The sequence below is a fragment of the Panthera tigris genome, chromosome A3, assembly GCF_018350195.1.
Source record: "Panthera tigris isolate Pti1 chromosome A3, P.tigris_Pti1_mat1.1, whole genome shotgun sequence".
NCBI classification, from domain to species: domain Eukaryota; kingdom Metazoa; phylum Chordata; class Mammalia; order Carnivora; family Felidae; genus Panthera; species Panthera tigris.
This window is the reverse complement of record NC_056662.1, coordinates 112761562-112767141: the sequence shown is the minus strand read 5'-3', so window position 1 is coordinate 112767141 and position 5580 is coordinate 112761562. Positions and strand designations below refer to the sequence as shown.

General features: G+C 41.5%; 1 pseudogene; it reads right to left on the bottom strand.

Annotated features, from left to right (window-relative positions):
* Positions 1-4106: 4106 nt before the first annotated feature.
* LOC102957886 lies at positions 4107-5357 on the bottom strand (annotated as a pseudogene).
* Between the last annotated feature and the right edge of the window lie 223 nt (positions 5358-5580).

Genomic DNA, 5580 nt, shown 5'->3' with positions numbered 1-5580 from the left:
TGCTAGAGTGATTTCAATGTACCAAGTGTCTTTGAGTAGTTGTCTAAGGGAATAAAGCTAAGGAAAAGAAGAGGGCAGACAGAGGGCATTTGACCACAAAGACTGAGAATTTCATTGGTTTGTGGGAGAATTCCTTGGCTAGTACCTCTGGGAAATGGGGTGGTTTATAGCGAAGATTCCCAGGCATACAAGTTCTTAATAACAAAGAGGCCTTTGCGTTGCTGTCTTGGTGAGGATGCTTTTAGCTGCAAGTAACCACAGACCCAACTGAGGACAGCGTAGCCCTGAGGGGATTCATGCTCTGCATAACAAGCCCTAAACTAGGCAAGCTCCACCGAATGTACACAGGGGCGCTGGCCCCACTTCTCTGTGGCTTTCTGGATTTCCCCATTTCTGTGTTGGCTTCATCCAGCAGCAGTTCTGAGCATCACATCCAGTCACAACAGAGTCTTGTGTTATGTTTAGCCCCAGCCTTGGCTGGATAAATATATATGTATATATAAATATATATTTATATGTTATGTTAAATATATTAATATATATTTTAGAACTTCTTTTTCTTTTCTTTTTCTTTTATTGATGGATTTTTTTTTTGACAGAGAGACAGCACACACACACACACACACACACACACACACCCCACATGCGTGAGCAGGGGGAGGAGCAGAGGGAGAGGGAGAGGGAAAGAGTCGGAAGCAGGTTCCAAGCCCAGCGTGGAGCCATGATTTCACCATTATGAGATCATGACCTGAGCTGAGGTCAAGAGTCAGAGGCTTAACCAACAGAGCCACCCAGGCACCCCTGGACAAGTATATATTGATTAGGGAGTCCTGGAGACCAACTCTTCTCAGTGAGGAGGTGCTAAAAGCAGTGCCACTGAGGACAGTTGAGGTTGAAAAGGCTGAGAGGTGCTGTAAAAGTAAGAAAGAGATGTGTAATTGTGAATAGAACAACTCCAGTTCTTGAGGAGTCACCTGCAGTCACCGTTTCCTGACTTCTGAGATAAGACAGCAAACCAAGTAAAAACCATACTGTGCTCCATACAATACTATTGGCATAAAGCCTCGAGGACAAAATGTCTTCTCAAAAGTGACCATAAACGAACGAGGCTACTCTAAGTAGAAACATAATTTTTTGCATGTTCACACAATAACATTGCCTTGTATTTGTGTAATAGAAGCATCATAAGAGCCTGGGTTTTGTGTTATTTAGTACTGGATCAGCAGTGCCTAAGCCAATGAACAGCACATAGTAGGTTCTCAAATTTTTGTCAAAAGAATGAGCAATGGTAGAGGGATTTTCATTTGCTAGTTAAGAGACACCTGGAAAAAAGTGGGAGAGGGAGAGAGAGAGAGAGAGAGAAAGAACTGGGTTCGAATGTCAACCCTGTAAGTTACCAGCTATGGAATCCTTTCTGGGCTTCAGTTTCTTCTTCTGTAAAATGTGGCTAATAGAAAATTGCTTTCTCAGGTTGTTGTGAAGATTAAATGAATTAGGGATGGCTGGGTAGCTCGTATGGTTAACTGAGTTGTTGTCCGACTCTTGATTTCGGCTCAGGTCAAAATCTCAGTTCATGAATTCAAGCCCTGTGTCGGGCTCCATGCTGGTGGTGTGGAGCCTGCTTGGGATTCTCTGTCTCTCTCTGCTCCTACCCCCAGCACACACTCTCTCTCTCAAAATAAATAAATAAATAAACAATTTGTTTTTAAAGATGGAATGAATTAATACATGTAAAGCACTTGGAACAGTAGTCCTCAGGAAGTGCTAACTATTTATTATCACTACCACTACTAAGTTCTTAATTTTTTCAGTTTCCTTATTAGTAAAATGGGGATGATGAAAGGTATCCCATTTTGAGGATTAAATAAGATGGTGCCTGTTTCTTCCTCATGGTGTCAGATAAGGTGTTAGGAGCTTGGCCAAAGTCACTCTAATTCTATGTCTGTTCTCAGTGCTTTTTATTTTATAAAGTAATTTTTCCCCATTATATATTTGGTCCTCACAACAAATTACTGAGAGAACAGGTCAAATATTATGCCCTTTTATAGGTCGGACAACTAGAGGTACCGAGCAATTAAATTATATCTCTAAAGACTTACTCAGAAGGCAAATAGTAGAGCCAAAAGCTTACACAGCACTTGTTGGATGTATTGCTGTGTAGATCTCCCACATGTTAAATGTCTAAGCAGACTTTTCAGGGATAGAGAGTGACTTTATTGAGCAACTGTATAAGGTAAAACATCTCTAAATGGAATAATTTAGGGGAAAGATGGAGGAAGGGACCAGAAGAGGAAATGACATTTTAAAAGAGGTGCTTTTAAGGAGGCAAGGTTAGAATGATCCATGTGATACTGGATGAGAACTGGAGACATCAGTATGAATTCATGTTTAGCTTAATACAGGCACACATGGATTACATGTAGAAAATTTGCAGCTGTGTATAAATACACTGGTTAGTATACTGCATGCCACATACATTTCCTTGCTCTGTCAGCTGAGAGGGCTTAGAACCAACAACATCCCAATAGCAACAAGCACACCCACCACCCAGATCTTGGTTTCTATAACCTTTCTCCAATGGAAGGAACCATGGCTCCTTGGAAGGCTTCTAGCCCTGGGCAGGTAATATAGAAGAGGGGTCTATAGTGTCAGAAAATAAGGGAGTGCTAAAACCAACAAACGAACAAAAAAAGGTGAGGGGTATGTTAAAGGGAGCCAGGAACCAATTGAAAAGGCTCCCAGCGACCAAAGCTAGAACAATATTAACAACAAAACAAATCTTAGTATCAGATTATAACCTAAAGTGTAAATAAATACCTATGAATCCACACTAATATGAATAAATGATTGAAAAATAAATGGGGGAAAAGAGACAAATTTTCCCTGCAGAAGAATTCAAAATAATTTGTGTGGATACTCCACACTCAAGGAGATGGAACATAACTCCTTACCCCTTAAGTGTGGAGTACATATGATGACTTCCTTTCAAAGAGTCCAGGATGGAACGTGGGAAGAAGAGAGTACGCTTGCAGTGCAGAAACCTGACAAACACGACCCCAGCCAGGTGATCAAAGTTCACATCAGCAGAGATAAGTCATCTTTCTATTTGTCTCACATATTCCTTATTTCTTCTTTCTTGCCTTCTCTTAGACTGATTATTATTTTTATAATAATATTTTATCCCCTCTACTAGCTCTTAGCTATGCCTTTATTATTTTTTGAATGGTGGCTCTAGTGACCTCAATATGCAACTTTAATATATCCTTGTCTATATTAAATAAATATTATGGCACTTCATGGATGAAGTCATACCCCTAAAACACTTTCATTCCATTTTACCCTTTCGTTCCTTAGCACCATTTTTTTATGTGTTTTACATATAAATCCCACAAGGCTTGCTATTATTTTTATCTAAACATTCAAACATCTTTTAAAGATTCAAAAAATGAAAGATAGTCTTTTCTATTTACCCACATGTTTACTTTTTTCCAGTACTTTCCATTCCTTCCTGTAGATTCAGGCTTCCATCTGGCATAACTTCCCTTTAATTCACAAAAATCTCTAGTTACTGTAGTGATATAAACAAAATGGCCCATTTATAATACGTAAGATCTGTTAATAACACATTCTGTCAGATCTTGTTTGTTTGAAAATGTCTTTATTTCCTCCCTTTTTCTGAAGTATATTTTCATAGGATGTATAATTCTAGGTTGATATTAAAAATTTTTTTTGTTATTATTTGCTTTTTTTGTTATTTGTAATCATTTTATTTGTTATTTTTTTCATTTGCCACTTTAACAGTGGTATTCCATTATCTTCCAGATTCTATTATTTCTGTGTGTAAGTCAGTTGTCATCTGTGTTTCTCCTCCCAATTCCCCCACCCAAATAAAGTGTCTCTTTTTCTCCTCTGGATTTTTTTGGGGAGGGGGTATGACAGAGGCCTGATCCCTTGATATTGCCATACATGTAAAAATATATAATTTAAAGTCAGGGAAATAATAATCAGGTCAGTGTTACCTCCCTTCCTCCCCTTTGGCACAGCTTTTCCAACTGGCTTCCTTTCTAGCTTCTTCCTTCAAAATCCTGGAGTGTGAGGGGCAGGGGTCACTTCTTGGCAGCTTCCACTTGAGCTGCCAAAATCTGCTGCTTTCTGAGCAGCCAGGAATGTGGCCCACTTCTTCTGGAAAGCTGCCAACTCTCCTGAACTGAGGTCCTTTGCCACACGAAGGCCCAGGGAATGGGAAGAGCCAGTGAACAATAGACAACAGGGGCACATCCTGCAAGGCAAAGGCATCATCCTGTGCTTTAACTCAGGCGATCTCATACACATACACCAAGCCTGGCACCTTCTTCCCTGTCTGCCAGGCCCCCCTTCTCAATCCCAGCAGCTGCCTTCAGAAAATAGGAAACAGTGAGTTATCCAATTTTGATTTCACACGTCCTGTCAGGCTTCACAAAGCTCTTGGTGGGCAAAGGAATATCTTCTTCTTTTTTTAATGTTTATTTGTTTTTCAGAAAGAGAGAGAGAGAGTGAGCATGAGCAGGGAAGGGGCAGAGAGAGAGGGAGACAGAATATCTGTGCTGACAGCGCAGAGCCTGATGCAGGGCTTGAACTCACAAACTGTGAGATCATGACTTGAGCCGAAGTCCGATGCTCAACCAACTAAGCCACTTAGGTGTCCCAGGAATGCCTTCTTTGATGTCCTTTGTCTTCTTCTTCTTCTTTTTTTTTAATGTTTATTTATTTATTTATTAAAAAAAATTTTTTTTAAATGTTTTTATTTATTTTTGCGACAGAGAGAGACAGAGCATGAACAGGGGAGGGACAGAGAGAGAGGGACACACAGAATCGGAAGCAGGCTCCAGGCTCTGAGCTGTCAGCACAGAGCCCGACGCGGGGCTCGAACCCACAGACTGCGAGATCATGACCTGAGCCGAAGTCGGATGCTTAACCGACTGAGCCACCCAGGCACCCCTAATGTTTATTTATTTTTGAAGGAGAGTGAGACACAGTGTGAGTGGGGGAGGAGCAGAGAGGGAGACACAGAATCTGAAGCAGGTTCCAGACTCCGAGCTGTCGGCACAGAGCCCAGCATGGGGCTTGAACCCACAAGCTGTGAGATCATGACCTGAGCTAAGTCAGATTTTTAAGTGACTCAGCCACCCAGGTGCCCTGATGCCCTTTGCTTTCTCATTGAACTTCTTGCAGAACTGGTTGATGAAGACGCCTCACTCACTTAGGATGGGGCCTCCGGGGCACCTGGACATGGTCTGGGCTGCCCACATGATAGTCTGAATCATGCTGCTGACCTTAGGCTTCCTGAGGGCCTGAGTGGCCCAGCTCGGCTTCAACATGATGAGGGGTTCGGTCCTTAGCTCACTTCGAAGCAGTAGTAAGAGCAGCAACTTCGGCACTGCCACCCTGGATTCCCCTCTGGCTATTTTTAAAGAATTTGTCTTCCATCTTTGATTTTCAGTGACTGTAATGTGCCTGGGAGCAATCTTCTTTCTATTCATCCTGTTTGCAGTTTGGTGAGTTTCTTGCATATGCGGTTTCATGTCTTTTATCAGTTTAGAA